Source organism: Strigops habroptila, assembly GCF_004027225.2.
Source record: "Strigops habroptila isolate Jane chromosome 13 unlocalized genomic scaffold, bStrHab1.2.pri S16, whole genome shotgun sequence".
NCBI classification, from domain to species: domain Eukaryota; kingdom Metazoa; phylum Chordata; class Aves; order Psittaciformes; family Psittacidae; genus Strigops; species Strigops habroptila.
Genome location: NW_022651054.1, coordinates 5,639,042 through 5,658,602, shown reverse-complemented (window position 1 = coordinate 5,658,602; position 19,561 = coordinate 5,639,042). Strand labels below are relative to the sequence as shown.

Here is a 19,561-nt window from a genome sequence, read left to right as displayed (position 1 = left end):
CGCTGATGCTAGAATATATCATAATACAATAGTTGTACAGTAAAGACTGGGATATTAGCATCCAGCTACTTTAATTCACAGCAGAAATTTGGAAGGATGCTAGCACAACATTTGACAGGTCTTTTGGGACATTACTCTGCATCTGCCACACTGCTCTGCCCAAGGACAGGATACTGTGTGACGAAAATTAAAGCCTCAAAACGCAGAACCCGCATCTGTTCCCACAGAACAAAATGCTACCGAGATGAGGTGTTTTGTAAGGAGTCATAATTTTTGTTTACTGTATCTGTTCAATTATTTAGGCAACCTCTGCATAATTTATTTCTTTCAACAAATTTCCATGCTTCAATGTTATTATTTTTTGCAAAACAACCTGTATTCAAAGCTAGAAGTGAAGCAAAGGCAGCTTTCAATATCAGTGTGTGCATTTGGGGGGTTGGTTTGTGTTTTAAAAGAAAAATTTTCACTCTTTTTAAATAGGTAATTTTCTAGAAACCAATACTAAGCAGTAGCAATCTTCTGAGCAGTTGCTTGGCTTTCAAAAGAGCTTTTTCATAACCTGAATGTTGTTACAACTACTTGCCTTTTAAAATCAGACCTAGTAGCTCTTGAGGCTTCAGAATCTTTTGTGGTAGACAGCAGAGAGCAGACAGAATTTCTCTAAACCCATTTCTGTGGGGGGTTTATAGGTAGCATTAATGTTCAGGTGTTAGACACAGGCATCAGTCCCAGAATCAAGCCACCTTGACTCAGAATCAGTCCTGCCCTGGTCCTCAACTCAGGTGAATGTAGTTTTTAATCCTTCCATGATTCAATCAGAGATAACCATGCAATTGCTTTAAAACAGAAGATACTTCTTGTTACCTCCAGTTAAAGATGGTAACATGTTCTTCATGAATCACTTGACTGCTTTACCACATAGCCAGCAGTTAGTGTTGGTTATAACTCACCACCAGGTGACCTAGAATGAAATGAAATTCTCATTAAACTGCAAGATGAAGGCAACTAACCAACATCTGAGTGGCGTTTCTAACTATGCACATCTAATTTCAGATTTCTTCCAAGTTCAATCCTTAATGTTCTCTCCACAGAAGCAAACCATTGTCCCTCATAGATAATTCTGTTCTCATTCATAACTCCTGCAGTAAGTGACCTCTCCCTGCTACTGACCCTGGGATCAGAGTTTAAAACTCAATTCTACTTATTGGAGTAAAGTACAGCCCTTATTTCTGGTTCCCGTTTGGGCACCAGGATCACATACACAAACACCCTCTGAGCCAGTTCTGAAAGATAATGCAAATAAATAGCAAAACCTGTTTTAACCTCAGCTATGCACAGTAGCACCAAAGCACGCAGGAGCAGCCTGGATTTAGATCAGCTTAACCTCGAACAGGATTAAAGCCTAGAGTCAAAGGCACAAACTGGAAGGACTGACATTTACTGTGTGCTGTTCTGTGAATGACTTGACCGTGGCCCCTTTTCTTTTCCACATGAAGGGGCCTCTTGTATCTGTCACTTCTTTGTCAGAGCTTGGGCATTGGTGACTTACAGAAGCAAGTCAGTGCCAATCAGCTAGATCAGCAAGCCCAGCACAATTCAGGTGCAGGCACCATTCCTGGGGCTTATTGTTAATGTGCACACAAACAAAAGCCTGTGATTATGGGCTAGAGCCTGACCCTCCTTACTTCATCCTGTAGCCAAGATCCTGCCATCTTTTTGTCTAATAACCGGTGCTCTCCATATCCTCCAGCTCTGCCTAAATAACCTCACCAAGAGACATGCTCAGGAAACACCTCCCCAGTTCAATTTACTTTGACATCATACCTGAGTGACAGGAGATCTTCTGAGCTGTTTGGATCCATCAAGACAGAAATATTTTGGGTTATGGTTGGACTTCAGACTTTCTACAGAACTTTGTCTGAAGAAGTCAGTGAAGTAGGTGAATCATAAACACCCCCAAGCTAAAGCTAGGCAGCAGCTGTGAGAGGCTGAAGATCACAGTTCTCAACAAGCTACGTGTATGGGTCCCAGCTTAAACTCGGTTCTGATTTGGCTCCGGCCCAAGCACTTTAGCCAATATACCTGTGTTTGAGCCAGCAAGTATCAGGAGATATGGGATTCAACACAAATTCACATAATTTCTACCCAGACTCATGTCTTTCTGAACACATCACTGACCACACAGAGGAAATGAGATCCATAGAGTATGATAGGTGGCATGGGAATTAAATGTGGGCAGCTATGACCAAAGATCGATGAAGTTCCAAACACTGACCCTTCAAGAGAAATTACTTAAGCCATGCAGCAATTGAGAGTTGAACACAGGCAGTTTAAAAGCTGTACTTCCATTGTCAAATTACTTCCGATTTCCCATTTTCATTAGTTGCTGATCTTTCCTCTTTATCTATAAAACTTGGACAAATGACAGTAAAATAAAATGGGTTCTCTTTAAAAAGAGCAATTTTGAGTGCTGAATTTGCAATTGTCTTTTCTCAGGTTGCCACTAAAACTTTTTTATCTTCCTAAACCTTAGCTTACCGTCTTCTATTAGCAGAGCTAACAGAGGGAAAGGCAACATCCCTTCTCTGGTGATCCATTGCTCCAGTCAGCTACAGAGAATCCATTCCCGTGCAGGTTATACAACATCCCTCTCCCACTCACAGGGACGCTCTGCCCTCTCCTTTATAAAGTTAATTTACTGAGGTTAAATGATACAATATATTTGCCTGTGTTTTCTTTCCTCCAGCTCCAGCTCTGTCAGGCTTCCTAGGTCAGAAAGGGAATGCGTTCCCTGCCTTGTTTTCATACATGCTCCAAAAGGGATTGCATTACCACCCCCTTCCCAATTACCAGCCTGTGGAAAGGGCTCCAATTAAGTGGTTAGCCATAATAGCATGGCAGCCCTTTAGGAAACTGCTTATCTAAATAGAGATGTACAGAAGGCAGTTTTCTCTCTAATAGTGATGCATTTTCAATTTATGCAATACAAAGTGCATTGGTCTGCAGTGTCCCTGGCTACTGATGATTAATAGCCCATACACTGCAAGAGTCTACAAAGAAAAGTGCCAAGGGAAGCAGATGCAGCAGGTTTTATATTATCATGACTGCAACAAACTCATTCAGTGGTGTCAGCTCTGACTGCAGGATTCTGATTATGAAATATGATGCGTGTTGAATTTAATGGCTTTCTCTGCCCTTCTGGTGAGTTCACTGCTTTCCAATGTCATTTTGTGTTCTCATCTGAGTGGTAATAAAAGGAATATCATTGACTGTGCTAGCTCTGTAACCACTGTGTGTTTTACAATAAATTGTGTTTCAGGACCTTTCTACCCAGGAGAGTGTGCAGGGCCAGAAAGTAATATTCCCCAGTTTTCCAATATGAAGGCTTTCTGTGAAAGGAGAGGAAATTATGCAGGACTGCCCTTCTCTGGAGGTATCCCTCATGTGAGCAGGACATCTCTTTTTCAAGTGGTTATGTAGTAAAATGGTCAGTTTGGATTGCAAATAATAAGAAGATAAAACATCAAAATAACAGAGCAGAAATGATGACAAGAGGATAGAAGTTGTTTAAAATAACATTTAAATAAGGAACCTGAGCTCATAAGGTGTTACCCATGTAGGAGCGTAAAGTCAGGGCAGACTTCAAGACAGGGGGTTCTTTATCCAGCAAATGGTTATTTCATCCAACCCATCAGTGGCCTGTGGCCTGTACTGCTGAGTGAAGACCTCACCTGCTGGCAAGCTGGTTTGCTAGCTAGCTACAGGTGTTCTTGCAGATCCCTCTGATGCCTGCAAAGGCATTTGACTGGTTTCCCAAACGAAATAAGCCTTGCTACAAACACATTGTGCCAGTATTGGTGTTGAAGAGTGCACACACAGACTTCTTCACACAGACTTCCTCACACTTTTGTTAACCAAAACTGCCCCAGGCTGGGTTTGAGCCCAGGAGGGACCATGCAGATCTGTGCAGAGAGAAGAGACACAGACTCAAAGCCAAGATGTTCTGCCTTACGTGAAAGAATTCCAGTATTTTCATCCCCTGTGCTCACATGTATCTCCTGCCTGTGTCAGCAGCTTTGGGGGCTTGGATCAGTCAGGGGAAAACAATGGCAGAAAGAAACATTTTTTGAGCTTCTCTGATAAATCAACCTGTCTGCACTTTCCCTTCAGCTTCTCCTGCTGCCAATTCGAAGCAGTGCAGCCACAGCTAGGTTAGAGACTGTGTGAGCTGCAATGCAAGTCCCTGCATGTAGACAGCGTGAGACACAACCAGGTTCTTCCTTTTCCACCCAGGATAAGGCACAAATCAAAGTATTACTCACTTCTGCACTTTGTAATTTCATAACTGGCCAACTCTAGAGAGCAGCAACGGAACAGCAAGAGGTGCTTCTCACACACAGCAAAACCACATCCACAGAGGCAGAAATGACCTGGAACGCAAATGGTATTTTTGTCTTTGTAAATGCACATTCCAAAGTTTACCTGGGCTGTTTTCTTAACTACAGCCCCCTCTGATAGAGTGTTGCTAAAGGAAGTATTTTCTGTCCTGCTAGGAGGACTTCATTTACTTATTACAGCGTGAACCCAGGGCTAGTGCTTTATTTTGATGTGATGAAACCAAACAGCAAAGGTTGTTCCTAAGAATTTACAGTTAAGGTGGAAGCTCACCTGATGAGTAAATCTGTACATTCATCTCTTTTTCAGAAGACAAACACCACCAGCAAAGCAGGCCACAGTCCCATTTACACCTTGGATAGAAACACATTTCATAGCCAGCACTGCCCTAGTAGAACTCTCTCTTCAACTGAGTAAGTTTGCATTCAGCAGTTCATTTGCATCCTGCACCATTTTATCGATGAACTTTTCACAAAAAACCTAAGAATGAAACTTCTGCTTTTAGGATAATCCAGAACATTTTTCACCTTGCTTTTTGCCTGTAGTTGAAATGCCACTGGTATTCTCAATCATATTTTATGTATGAACACTTAAAAAGCTTTGCCTAAAGGACAAATGAGAGGTTTCTTTTGTCCTTTCAGACTACACTTCATATATTTTCACACAAAAAAATGTATTGAAACAAGATTTAAAACTGTTGTACATTTTTGGAGCTCTCCCTCCAGAGGGAGAAGCAAAGCACATTAACATTTAACATGGTGGTTTTGTCTTTTTCCCTTTCCTTCACTGTTTGCTGAAAAACTTACAACAGTTGAAAGGTAGAAATGTCAGACAGAAATCTGTGATCTGCCTCAAAATTAAGTTATGTATCACCATAATAAAACAGAACATTTGTCCTCCCTGGGAGTCTCCATCTCAGTAAAGAATCATCAAAGGGGCTGTGAATATTCCCAGATGAAGAGATCACAGAGAATGAGGGTCCTGAGAGTATTACAACTAGTTTGACAATCCAATGTGGTGTTCTCTTGTACAATGAACCACCTTGGCTTTGATTTATTCTGGTACGTAGGCACAAGAAGGTGCATGTCTCAGTGTACGGCTCACGTACAGCACAGCACAGTGCAGCAGCACAGGAACCAGCCACTGCCAAGCTCGCTCTGGGGCTGGAAGCAATAACAGAGGCAGCAGCTCTGAATTCTGCCTGCCATTAACTGGGAAACACAAGCGAAATCTCACGTGAGACACAGGCCACATCCCTTCCTGTTGTTTTCAGGGTGCTGGGATCTGCTGTTTGCATGCAGAAAAAGGCTTATGTTTACAAGCAGAGAAATTGCAGGTTTCTTGGAATCAATACAGAAATAGCTAGCACTGAACACGAACCCTGGAAGAAACTGTGTCCTTGAGTCCTCTTTGAACAACAGCACATGAAGCTCTGGTCTTAAATTTAGATGTCTTCATAAACAGCTCAACTGATTCAGCACTGAGAGGGCCACAGTATGCCAAGTGCATCCATGATGTTCTTCCCAGGCCAGAGAGACTCTGCATAGTGAAAATGAGCTCAGGAGGCCAAGGCATTTCAAGCAGGTAAAGGTTTAGTATGACTAAGATATAAGTTTCCTTAGCAGCTGGGTTAAGTAGCTAGAGGTGGAGGGAAGGAAGGTGTGCTACTCCCTGTGATGTCCAGTGTCAGGCCCATTTCTTATTCTGAATGTATTTTGTATGTTTGAAGTTGCAAATCTGGTCCTCAAGTTCAACAAAGCCTTTATTGTATTGACTCCAGTGGGGCTTCAGAGCAGCCTGTCCATCACAAAGTAAGCCGAGGTAGTTAAAGCCAACTTTCTGACCACACACCCCTATATAACTACCAGGCACACTCCACATTTACACCAATCCTTAAAAGTTCTCCCTGTGGAAGCCCTGGTGTTCCTGCACCGACAAATACAATTAGCCAGGTTTATAACAAGCTCTGCACTGGGGGGCTCCTGTGCTTCCCCATTAAAAGGATGAGGTGAGGCTGGATTTCCCACAGAACAGCTGACTGTCAACAAGTGCTGCTCATTAGTGAGATCCAAACCTCCCCAGTCCTGCTGCTTAATTTATGAAAGCCTTGTGATTATGATAAACAGGAGATGTGAGATCACCAGGGATGGTTTGCTTAGTTTGGGCTGGGCAGAATTATGTTCCAATTATGCTTATACAAAGGCATATGCCAAGAACTGTTATTTTGTAGTTTTTTTCCTTAAAGGTCATACATGAAGTGTCCCGACAGGGAAACAGGGAAATCCATCAACTTTCTTGCAATTCTTTAAAGCAAATGAACAAGAAAACCAATAAAGTTCCTTCCCTTTTTCTCTATTAACATTAGGATTTTATCCTAAAATTCTGTTACAATATTGTTTAGCAAAACCCAGCTATAAAACCTGATGTGCTTCAAGAGCAGTTCTGTAACTTGCTCTCTACTCACACCATTCTGACATATTTACATCTACCAGTAGACTCTTTATGAAGATACCCAGAGAACACAGGCTCAGTTTAATGGTGGGATGAATGTGTCCCATATTCAAGGAAGCCCCCAAGATCTTTCCCCGTGTCCCTGGCAGAGCAGGGAACAGGGCAGGTGACTCCTTCTTGTTTCACCCCACCTAATCACAGCTATTTTAGACAGTCAGGCACCTCCGTGCTTCTGAACTCCAGCTAGCAAGGTGGGCTGTTCAGCTGTAAGAGGATGGATGGACAGGATAGGGAGGATTAATATTCTTGGAGGTTTCCCTTCGTATGCAGAAAGCCAACACAAAGGCACTAATAACCTCTTCAAGCAGAGTACATTTTCTCATGGGGATAATAGCTCAGGGATAGAAAGAGAGTGCTTTTATACTATAAAGGCACGTTATCTTTCTTGTATGAAAAGTAACCATTTGGGGCTCTTCAGTGCAGAACTAAGCTACTTGGATTTTACCTGTGCATTTGCACCTGGGTAAGGACAATTTTGCAATGTCAAGAAAACCTGGTTTAAGGAGTCTATCTTCTGCCTCCTCACTTGCACCTCATTTGTTTCATAACATAGGGATAGGAATTAAAGGCCTTCGCTACAGTTTAGGCAGCTTGCCAGTACCTATTTTATAGCAATAAAATATGTACAAATTAAGGAATCTCATGTGGAAAATTCATTCAGCAGCCTCAAAAGCCAAATGAATGGTAATTACTTCAAACACAATGTGGTGGCAATCAGGCAAGATTGGATCATGCTTTTAAATGTATGTCTAAATTTTTAAGAACCAAGATAATTATGAATTATGAAAATAAGTCCACAATGCTGCAGCAAAGACAGTGTTTGTGGAATGAGAGTTCTTCTTAAGAACAGAGAAGACTTAATTCCAACACCTGCAGGGGAATAATCAGAGAGCAAATGTGGGGCTGACATTTTATTTCCTAACTTCTGGGCATCATTTTATACTTTAGGATGGCTCATGGATGCCTGCGGGTACGGAGCAAGTGGAAGCATATAAAATATAAATAAAAGGATTTATCCTGCTTACTAAAAGCAATGGAAGTTCTTTCTAGTTCACATTCACATATATTGCAATGTAAAAATAAATTGGCCATCTTAGTTCTCTGTGCAAGTTTTCTTCAATCTGGAAAACCAGCTTAATGCCCATCCACTTATGCAATGCCAACTGAACAAACACAAAGTGGGGTCATTTCTCATGAGTAAAGCTGAACAGATTGAGATCAAGATACCCATTTGTTTTAAAAGAAGACTGGCAAAAACAACCATGCCTTTGCTGTCTTTTTGAGAAGTCTCCAGGAAACCTTTCCCTTCAGGAAAAAGGACAACAGAATAGGTCTAGATTGAAATTAACCATCAGAGTGGGAATTCTATACATTCTGTTTATTCTTATTTTTCCCAGAAATTGAAATGGACACCAACAAAGGTCAAACAGCGAGCACTGTGTTCTCCTGAGGCGATTTGGTTTCACCAAAAATCAGCAGGAGAAAAAGAACTTCATATTACTCAATGTTACTGAAATGGATGCTTTCTTAAAAATGAACAACATCAAAGCCATTTTTGACTCACCAGCTCAGCTGTCAGTGTTCCAGTTCTGGACTGCAAAGCATCCTCAGAGTGCCCAGCACACAGCCAGAAGGCCATGTGCCAGCAGAAGGCTGAGGGTTAACACAGTGCACACAGACAAGGTGGAAGAGAATAAACATCCTACTGTCACCTTCAGGATCTCTTCTTAAAAACACAATTTTTTAAGACTTGTTGAAATCATAGATGTGATGCCACAACCAGTGCTGATGCTTTGATTCTAATTCTTCATGTATTTCTGAGCTGATCCTATACTTTGCTCTGCACCCTGTCCCCCCTCCACACTGCAGCACAGGCCCTGCTCCAGAGCACTGGTTGCAGTGGTGTGGGCACCTTGGGGCTGATGCAGTGGGTTGGGACTCAAGACGTGGAGCCCTTCCTGGTGTCCTGTAGCTTGTTCCAGTGCAGCAGCAGCCCTGTGGTGTTGCTGCCTCTACACAATTAGCTTTAGACTTATTAGTGCACTCTGTGTCAAATCCACAGCACTGCAGGTGCCCTCATGAGCACTGGGAGAACACCAGTTCCTAACAGCTCTGTACAGTGCACCAACACCCTGAGCTGCTTTGAAACCACAGCAAGAAAGCTGCCTGTGCAGGTTAGGAACTGCCTAACTAGGCAGTGAGAACCTACCAGTAAATGGACACCAGCCCCACCACTTCCCAGGCAGTGCTGGTGGTTGTTTTGTCTTGCTAGAAGTTCAACACGGTAACACAACTGCTCAGTGTAACTTGAGAGTGAATCATTGTTTTCTGGGGAGTTATTACAATTATTTCCCAGGGAACCTTTGCTAACACCAGCAACAGCATGACAAGGTCTGACAGCAATTAGACAAAGATAACACTTGGAGCTCCCACTGATCCCCAGACCTCTCTATCTCCCATTGCTGTAAACCAGCCCACATGATCTGCTCACAGTGTCAGTCAGTGTCCTGGGCATGCTGCCTGAGGGTGGGCATTGCCTTGAGCTGTAAGGGGGGAACTAAAGAGGGTCCCCCTAGTACCACAGGGGAGAAGGTGAAGATAAAGCTCCCAGTCCCCCTCCCTACCCCCTCTCCAACTCCCAAGGAAGCTGTCCACCAGCTACTGCTTCCTATGCATATGTATGTGCTGCTCTTTAATTAAAGCTATCTAAATGAGTCTCATTAGAGAGGCCTCTCCCTGTGGGAAGGTCTAGCACTACTCTCAGGCTCACAGTGGACTAAGTGCCAGCTTAACGCACGAGTGCCCATAACCACCATCACGGCTGACAAGCACAGATGGATTGCCACCAGCTGGGGTTAGGGGTGACAGTGACTGACATGGAACCATCTCCCACTGACAAACCTGGCCTGCTTAATGCACCTTGGTGTCTCTGCTGAGGGAATTTGATCATACAGGCAGTTCAGCAGGTGGGTACCTTGATGCCCAACTTGGGGGAATTGATTTTTTTTTCAGCTCAGTGAAGTTTTACCTCTGGAATCTTTTTATTTCAAATGCTCTTCCTCCTCTCTAGGCTGAGCCACACCAGGAACACCTCTTATCTCTTGGTTTTTTTTTCTTGAAGCTCTAAGTGAAAAACAAGCATTTTTAAATTACTTGAATTCTTGAGGAAGGAATTACTTGTTGATATATATTTTAAGTGTAATTCCCTCCCCTTAAACCTGTTAATAGAAGATCAGGTGTGGGAACTAAAACTCTCCCCTGCCATTCCTACTTTTATTCTTTGCTGACTTTTCAGCCTTTAGCAAAGATACTTGTTGTGAAACAGGAAAGAAGTAACAGCTCTGACAAGTCATAGATTTCAAAACTAAAACAAAACATAAATAAATTAGAAAGCAGAGTAGCAAAAGAACAGATATGACAGAAAGGGAGCAGGGAGTTAAAACTGGACACACTGAACGTATTCCTTTTTCATTTTAAGTTAAAGTTGAAAAAGATCCAATAATACTACACAGAGTATTTAAAGAGTGGAAAATGATGCTCGACAATGCAGATGGAAAAATATGATGATGTGATGTTTTGCTGCTTCGAACTTGCAACACACTTTCTTTGTTTCTCACCTACTACATATTTTCCATATCCTCATACCTGGCTACACACATCTACCACCTGCACCTCCTGCTGACAAATACAAATGTACCCTTGAAATCTAAATAATGTGTCAGAGGAAACTTAAACCAATGCTTTTTGGGGAAAAAGTTCTAGGCCTCCCATATCCCTCCAATATTCAGTCACACCATGAATTCTCTTGCAGAACTGGCAACAACAAATTCAACATGATGTCTCCTTCTTTAAGGAGTCCCATTACACACAGTTACTGCTGAACCTCAGTTTCTGAAGCTCCTGAATGTTCTGTAATGAAAATACAAACACAACGTTCAGGACATTATCTAAAAATGGCCACAGAATTCCCCTTCCTAGACAGTGGAAGCAGCAGACAATGCTTTGACTGTGGAAGCAAAAAACCAAGGAGCTTGCAAGGGTAATTCCTGTTTCACTGCTACCAGATGAAGATCCAGTACAAGCCCTGATTTTCAAGGGGGCTGTGCATGCGTGTGTGTGGTTTAATTTCCACAGCTCGGCATCCCACAGAATAGATACCAGAATTGATTCTGCCTCCTTCAGGCTAACCACGTGAAAATGCTGACTGACAGAATCACCTTAGGGTAATAAATCTGCCAAGTGTTTTGTTAAACAGCCATTCAGTTTGAAATGTATCCAGGCATTTGAGAATAACAATGGGCTACTGTAATGTATGGTGCATTAATTATACACTTGACAAGAAAATTACCCTTCAAGCCAAGATTACTAGAAACTTTCCTAGGCTTTTCTTACCCTCTCCTGTTAAATACAGTCTTCAGTGTGGCCCTCCCTGAGGTTCTGCCCACCTCCTCCCGCAGAGTTAACCAGCACAGCAATGAAGTTCCAGGGAGATTTACACTGATGTTTTACTGAGAACATTGGTTGCTTCCCCAGATTTGATTATAGCTGCTAAATGATGAATATCAACATAAAAAATGGCCTTGCTTTTCCTCGATGTAAGTTTTTCTGATAAACAGAATAAAATGTTGCTTCAATTTGTGGCTGTATTTACATCCCACACCAGGTACATTTGCACATCTCTGACAATCTGTCTGCAAAGAAAAACCCATCAGCTTTCAAACACTCACCCACATGCTGGTGAAAGAGTAGGATCTCCAATCTGGGAGGCAATGCGAAGATGCTGTAAATTAGTGTAAGAATCCAACAGAAATGTAAATACCCTGCTACTAATGGAACATAATTTGTGTTTTCCAGGCAAATACTCCTCTCTGATCCCTCCGACAGTTCTTGAACCTTTTGCAGCCCAGGGCTAAGCCCAGATGCCCTCAGTAACGTGGTGAGATGGTGCTTCTGCACACAGGTACTCCACTTGTCTGCTGCTACTGGCACCTGCACAAAGCTGAGCCATTTCACAAACTACAGTTTAAAATCAGTAAGTTCTTCCCTAATCCTGACTATGGGCTGTAGAAACAGAAACACAGGTCGTAGGAGTGCTGTAAGTGTCATGGGGGGACTTTGTTCTGTAATAACTTCTAGTAGGTACTTCTACTCAGAAGTTTTGGGATGTGAAAAATTCTGTGTCAAAGACTTAAATCCTGCATCAAAGATGACTAATTCTTAATTTTACGATAGTAACTTTCTAAATACAATCACCAGTTATGCATTTGCCTTTCTGAGTCAGAATCTCTCAACACACAGCACAATCCTCTAGTGAGGTTTCAGCATTCATGCACTGTTGCTGATATGGAAAAGCACTTCTAGGGCTGCCAAGACATAAGTGCTTACTAGCAAAGAAATGTTTCAAAACCGTACTGAAATATACACTATTGAGTATATTGTTAACTCTATAGACAGTTAGGACTAAAGAAAATATTACACATGCTGTAAGTTGAATTAAAATTCAAAGCTCTCTTATAACTGAACACTCAATTTCCTGTAATTTGAGGTACAAGCATGACTTATAATCAAACACATCTGAAAACCAGCACCACTGAGATTTGCCACCCCAAGGAACAGCCCGCAAGGGTATGTATTTTTAGCATAATTCCATGCTTCCTTTTAACTGGGTATAGAGAAATTCTATGAGTTTAAAGCATAATTTTTAGGAGTTACATCTTTTATAGTCTGCTTTATTGTTGGTTTTGTAAACTCACTATTAAAATAAATGAACAGGCATCATGGATTAAAAGCCCACTCCAGCTTAACTGTTCTAAACCCCGCTTTACCAAATCACATTACCTTGTAATTTATTCTAATGTAGCATGCATTTCCCTTTAAAGCCAATTTCTATTCCTTAGAATAGAATGTCTAAACGCCTTTCTGATTAACCTCTCTGATCGAAAGCCCACATAGCTCAAGCAAAATCTTTCCTTTTACCTCAACGAGCTGTTATTCTTCTCTCCAGAAGTTGTGATGAGGTTGGTACCGTAACCGCGTTCTCTATCAAGGAAAGCTTCAGGTGAAACAGCAGTGTGGGCTAGGTGCTCAAAGAAAGCAAATCAAACTAACGCATTGTGCTCTCATGATGGCTGAGAGGGGCTGTGGCACCAGAGAACAGACTTCTCTACAGTGAGGTCAGTCAGCATCAACAGATGCATCCTTTCAGAATTGCTGTCAATAATCCAGCATGTGCCCAAGTTACAACCCATGTCTCTGACCTCAAGGCTAAAGTCCTTGTTCCAGTTTATTCCAGTAGAAGTCAGGTCTGTCTGGTTTCAGCCACAACTGGCAAACAGCTGAAGACTCTTGCATGTACCTACACATTTAGAGAAGGAGAAGTTACAGAATTTCCCAAATGAAAGTGTACAGAGCAGAGGAGTGACATGGGATGAGATCTGGTTGATGGGAAGGAAGTTTAAGAGGAGGAGACAGAACACAAAGAATGCATTATAGTAACAGAAACTCAGAGAGAGAAAGGAGGCTCTGTCCAGGATAAACTGCTACCTGCCAAACACTGAGATATGAAACCTGGAGCCTCTCATTCCCAGTGGTTCGAATCCTGTTCCTGTTCTACCACCCTTCTCTCCAAAGTGCAGGTACACGGGCTGCAGAGTTTCCACAATGTAGCCCCACATCATCAGAACTCTTGGGCAGAACTTGACATGAAGCGTTCTAACTCAAGGAGTTTGTGCTGGTCTAAAGCTATTTCCATCATCCACAGACTTCTTTCTCCCCAAAGAGAGGTATTACACACTTCAGAGAAGGGATCAGATTTCTTTCAATCTTTATAACATCACCTCAACATTTAATAATGCATCAAGGGAATCAACAGAGAATGGGCCAAAAACCAGGCCTGAAGTCTTCCTCACCATTTTCAGCTTACCAATTCTTGCTTTATCCCATCATCTTGATGACTGAATGTCTTCCACAGAGGTTGTCCTGGTCACACTGCCCAGCTACATTCCCAAACTTACCAAATTTCATCTGAAAATCAGGTACATTGGGCTTGCCATTGATCTGCTGTAATTATCTCACATCTGACATGAACCAGAGCCCTTGTTTCACAGCTTCAAGGACTCAGTCTGGACCACAGGTTTCAAGCAGCAAACAATGCCCAGCACCTTGACACTGCTCAAGTGTTCGACTGCGCCCGCAGTCAGGACTGCATGACTCAACCATGACTGGCCACGGCTGCCAACATCATGCTAGTGCTTCCTGACTGCAGATTCAAGAGTTGTTATCATCATAGATCTCTTCCTCAAGCACTCTTTTATTCTTCTTCTCGAACAAGATAAAGAGATTAAGAATCTAAGTCTCTCTTTAGACAGCCTGATTTTCCAATCTTTCCTGTAACTCTTTCCTAAATCATTTCCTATTTGCCAACAGCCTTTTTAAAGCTCACGCATCAAAATTGGACACACATTTCTGATAGTCAAGTGAGAGCCCTCAAGCTAATCAGCACAGTTCTATTGACCAGGTTTCCATTTTACAGCTGTGCTGTCACCACTCATTGCCTTTGGGCTGCGTATGCTCTGCTTGTGCTGCATTTGAATGGGGCTTTCTTTGGTGGAAAGGACAAAACCATAAATGTTTGCTTTCCAACAGTTCAGTTTGTGCTTGGTTTAGATCCTACACAATTCCATTACATAGATTCATAGAATCCCAGACTGGTTTGGGCTGGAAGGGACCTTAAAGTTCCTCCAGTTCCAACCCTGTGCCACGGGCAGGGACACCTTCCACTTGAGCAGGTTGCTCCAAGCCCCTGCGTCCAACCTGGCCTTGAACACTGCCAGGGATGGGGCAGCCACATCTCTGCTTCCAAAATGAGGTGTACTGAAGGTTTTTGTACTGAGGGGTTAGGAGGACACAGGAAGACACCAAGACTTAAAAAATATCTCCCTAACTTTAGAGGAGAAGTGACTGTCATGTGGCCATTACAACCCAGACCACTGGCAGCATAGCTTTGCAGCTGGCAAAGTCTCTGTGATCTCCATGCTCAGGAGCAGAGGATGCTGCAGATGTTGAAGAGGAATCTTGGCTGTGACGACTCTGAAGACATCAGGTTACAAAATGGCAAATCCCTTCCCAACAGGCAGTGCAATTCCAGGTGGCCATTGCATTGCACAACTTCCAGGGATTACTGACAACTTTTGTAGGCAACTGTGCAGCTATAAAACATCTGGCTGTATTTCACGGGTGAGCACACGCTTCCTAGGCCCCACTTCACAGTTGTATGACAGCAGCACTGGCTACTGATGAATAGTGCTGTGTCTCTAGAGCCACTGTGATATGGTCCCAAAACAGAAATGCCACAGTAGTTATATCACAAGAGGCATTTGTGCCAGGAATCACATCACTCATATTTTGCACTCCCACAAAGTACATTTTCTAGATCTCTTCCATGAGAACATGCTCTGTACCATCACTGCCAGAAACAACCAGACTCACTGCAATTGAACACAGCACTGGCCAGTCTTGCAGGCTGTGTGTTCATGAGCTTGAAGTGCTTTAAGTGCACTAAATACTTAACTCCACTCACTGCGATGTTAAAAAGGCTGCCAAAGCTGTAAAGCTGGCAGAAGGAGAGAAAGCACCAGAGGAGGTTCAAACCAAGCAATAACTTTAAAGAGATGTAGAAGTCGGTGACAGCAGGAGACTCCAGGTAGCCATTAAAATCTCTGCTCTCCCCTGACCTAGACATAGTCATTTCCATCCTTTCCCCCTGAAGACAGTAAAACAGCATTAAAAGAAAAAAACTCAACAACTTTCCTACATTTACACAAGTGCAATAGTGAAAAACAATGAAAACCACTTGGCATCTTTATAAGACAGTTCAAATAAAAATTAATGGCACATGTAATAATAATTCCAAGAGTATTTTGTTTCCATTTATATCCAACGAAGAGACAATTTTTGGTGCATTTGGTTTTATAGTTCTGTGTTCTGCTTTGTGTATATGCAGCAAAGTAGAAATCCTGCACATGGGCAAATAAATAAGTGGCTATGACTGCTTGACAGCAAGATTTGTAGAGCTAATTAGTTCAATGAATAGGAAAGGCACTCAAAATAACAGCTCATCAAATAGTTCTTCATACAAGAGAGATCTGTCACCCTGCCTATGCTGAATAAATATTTTTGCTGTCTTCCAGAGATCAATGCCAACAGAAGCAAATAAAACCAGAACACAACAACAATGAAAGCCCACCAAACTCCACAGACTCCAACCCTCCCAGCCAGCTGCCAGGCTGTCCGCAAAGGAGAGGTCCTCAAGCATCCATAAACCCTGTCCTGTCACACAGCACAAGAGCTGCACGTGCTCCTGTTGCTGGATTACATCCTCCTTTCTTGCATGGCTCTCCGTTATCAATGCATTGTGCTGAAAATCATGATTCATTGGGAAGACACAACATATTCCCAAAGCACACTCATGGCCTCGTGGAAATGGCAGCACCTTGAGGAGACATTTGAGGCCAATTCACTTCTGCGAGAGCTTGCTACAGAAGTGCTGTCATCGGACAGGACCCCATCTAAGCAAGTGCTTTGTGTTGGGGGCCCATGGGGTGATGTACTGCAGATTAAGGAAATAATCATGCTTTGAACTAATAACAGATTAAATGATAGAAATCAACAGTGTTCTATAGGCAGGATACTGATAACACTGGGGGGTTTTAAAGCCCACACGTACCACCTTATTCAATCCCTTCTCTCAGGGATAATTTCATCCCCTCAGGAGAACTTGTATGAAATACATAATTATGAGAGGCAAACTAGGTTACAAGAAATTGTTCTGGGCATAACACTGGGTTACAGTGAGCAAAATAAAGCACTCACCCATCCATATCTCGTCCTTCTTGATGCAGGAAATAACATACTGAGTTAATAACAAGTATCAAAAGAAGACAAAGAATAAGGAAGCGCTGAGCATGCACAAAGGCAGCTATCTGAAACCAAAAGCAAGGACCCTTCTAGCAGCAAGTGCTGAGCAGGACAGAGAGGACGGAAAGGATCAAGTTTAGAAGCAGCTGACAGGAGGGAATCACACAGGCACCAAGAGACAAAGAAACTCCCTCAAAAGGGCCCTGAGAGCTACTTTACATCTGGTCACAGATCAGCCTGCCCCAACCCCAGCAGCTCCTGCCAACTGGTATCAGCAGAACGTTACAGAGAAATGTTATAATGTTAAATAGTCCAAAGTAATTCATGGCTTACATGGGTTTAGTATTGACATTCGAGTGCACCATCAGCTCCTCTGGCGAGTGATATTTCTAATTGATTTGAAACTGTGATATACCTATTATTCAATCAACTCAGTTTTGCAAACTAAATTGATATCTGAAACCAGGCCAAGAGATATAATGAGACTGTAGCAGCTACATATTTAAAAAAGGAGAAAAAGTAAACCATCTGTTTGCTTATGTATAGTAATATAAAACATATCCTTGCCATCTCTTTTGATTTTGCCACTGTATTCCTTTGAAGAACTACACAGAAGAAAACTGCTTAGGCTATAGCTGGCTTTCATCATCCTCCCCAAATCTTAGTCTTCTTTTACAGCAAATCATTACAATTCCATTCATCTTTTTATGCCTATAATCCAGAGTTTCAAGCACACTCTTGGATATAAAGGCCATTTGGGACAAATATAAATTGATGAAACGTTGGCCTTGTCTTCTAAGCATTTCAAAATGATGACATACATTTCAGTATTTGAATTCTTCTAAAGCAGAGCCACAGCAGTGAATGAAGAACTGAGTAAACTCACATCTGAACGTTCATTTGTGATTTAACTTCTTAACGCCACTTTGTCCAATCTTCCTGAGCTTCCTTTTGAACAAAGCTGTTCAACGGGCACGTTTCCACCCAGATACTGAGCCTGGCTCTTGAGAAAATGGCACAAAAAAGGTCAATTGTTGTTTCTGTTCCACTCCCGTTGTGCTGCCCCTGCCCCTGCTGAGCTCAGTAACGTTTCCCAGGTTGACTGAGGCACGTGGCCAATGTGAACAAGTCCACACTCACAACTAGTATCATTCATAACAGATTGTTTCTGCCGTGCTCACCCTCTCATACTGAGTTCTTGCGTGTGAAAAGGCTACCGCCAGTGTTGCAGCTGTGACTAAGGTGCACCAAGCTGCTATTTCCATTATCAAGCCCAATTTCCAAGGTTTAATAAGTCAGCAATTCCAATCCACCAGTATCCCACAGCAGTAGAGTTATCCCACATGTACGAATCAAGCTGTAAATGACAAGCTAGCCAGTCTGACTTACCACAGCATCCAGACCCAGCTTGGGTTTAAGTTAAGAGTCTGTTCTTGGTACAGAAAGGGAATTCATTTCATCCTGTACAAGAAACGGCACAAGAAATTGGAATGAAACACTGGGGAAGCATCTCCTAATGTTTTTCACCAAGATTATTCGTATAGAATACAGAAGAAAAAATAAAGGAAAACCTAACATACATTTTGCATCACAAAGTAACACTGAATTCAACCTTGTTCCTGAGCACTGGAAGTTTCAAAGCTGGGTATGTAGGTCAGGTACACAAACCCCACAGAAATGCAGCAACTTCAGTAGGTTATTTCTGAAACACCTACTCTGAAAGAACACAGATGTGGACAAATTCTCTGGGAGCTGAAGTCAGCACAGGTCTTTCCACTTGGGATGAAACACCAGCTGAGAGCTGACAGCTTTTATCTTTCCAGGTGTCAGTTTTGGCCTCTGCAAAAAGGTGAAGTACAGAATCCTCCTGCACAAAAGAGAAAATTCATTATTTTCATGATCATGAACCCTCCAGCCACGAAAATGCTCCTTCTGCTAGTCCAAGCAGTCCATGACTCCATCTTGCCTCAGTGGCAGAAGAGGTGAGCACCCACAGTGTGGTCTGTGTGCAGCCTCAAGTGCGGGGAGGTTTGGGGTATCCTGATACAACAGCCAGGGGTGGCTGTGCACGGTTCCATGAGCTTTACTGCAGAAGAGCAGCACAAGAGCCTGGCAATGTAAAGGTAACTGAATCTGTGCTGGAGCAGCTGGATCTAAATCAGGAGAAAAGCTAAGCCTGTGCAAATGAGTCATACGTGTAAATGGCAGCAGCACGGCTCATACACGACTGAAATGGAGGTGGTGTACACATTTAAGAGCTGGGAGCACAGCAATCACAGCAATTACTCTGCATTTTTTGTCAGGAAGTCACCACAAAGCGCATACAATGCCGTATGCCAGAGAGAGAGATGTTGCTTAGAGTCTGCTTCATGTGTGACAGTGGAAGAAAGAACTGATCAAAATACCGCACCTTGTGTCTTTCTACAGCGTACTTACAGAGGCAGAAACTACTACTTTAGAGTAAGTTTCTTCATCTAATACTATCTTGGTTTTAAGATCATTTTAGGCTGGAGTAATTCCCCTGGACTGCTGTAGACCAAAGTATCTGCAGGGGACTGAGGAGAGACTTCTGCAATATGAAGAAGAGTGAAAAATGATTAGTGAAACATTTAAAGAACAAAGAAGTCCAGCCTTGGTAATAACAATCATAATATAACAACAACAGTAACACTGCAGGTGTGAGCATATGTGCGTCCATCCTCTCCTTTAATGTGACTTACAATCTCCAAGTTTTTTTCCA

The 19,561-nt window shown here is 42.5% G+C and overlaps 1 long non-coding RNA gene across 9 annotated transcripts in view; it reads right to left on the bottom strand.

Moving 5' to 3' along the window:
- The window catches only part of LOC115602062, a 40,052-nt gene that overhangs the window by 14,675 nt on the left and 5,816 nt on the right, over positions 1–19,561 (bottom strand). For 6 of the 9 annotated variants that reach the window (XR_003989593.1, XR_003989589.1, XR_003989588.1 and 3 more), the window contains 5 exons: positions 18,537–19,390; positions 18,211–18,282; positions 17,708–17,824; positions 4,323–4,430; positions 865–961 (listed from right to left, as the gene is read on the bottom strand). This is a non-coding gene — a long non-coding RNA (uncharacterized LOC115602062). The remainder of the gene's footprint in view (positions 1–864; positions 962–4,322; positions 4,431–17,707; positions 17,825–18,210; positions 18,283–18,536; positions 19,391–19,561) is intronic. The other 3 variants (XR_003989586.1, XR_003989592.1, XR_003989591.1) reach the window with 3 other exon arrangements.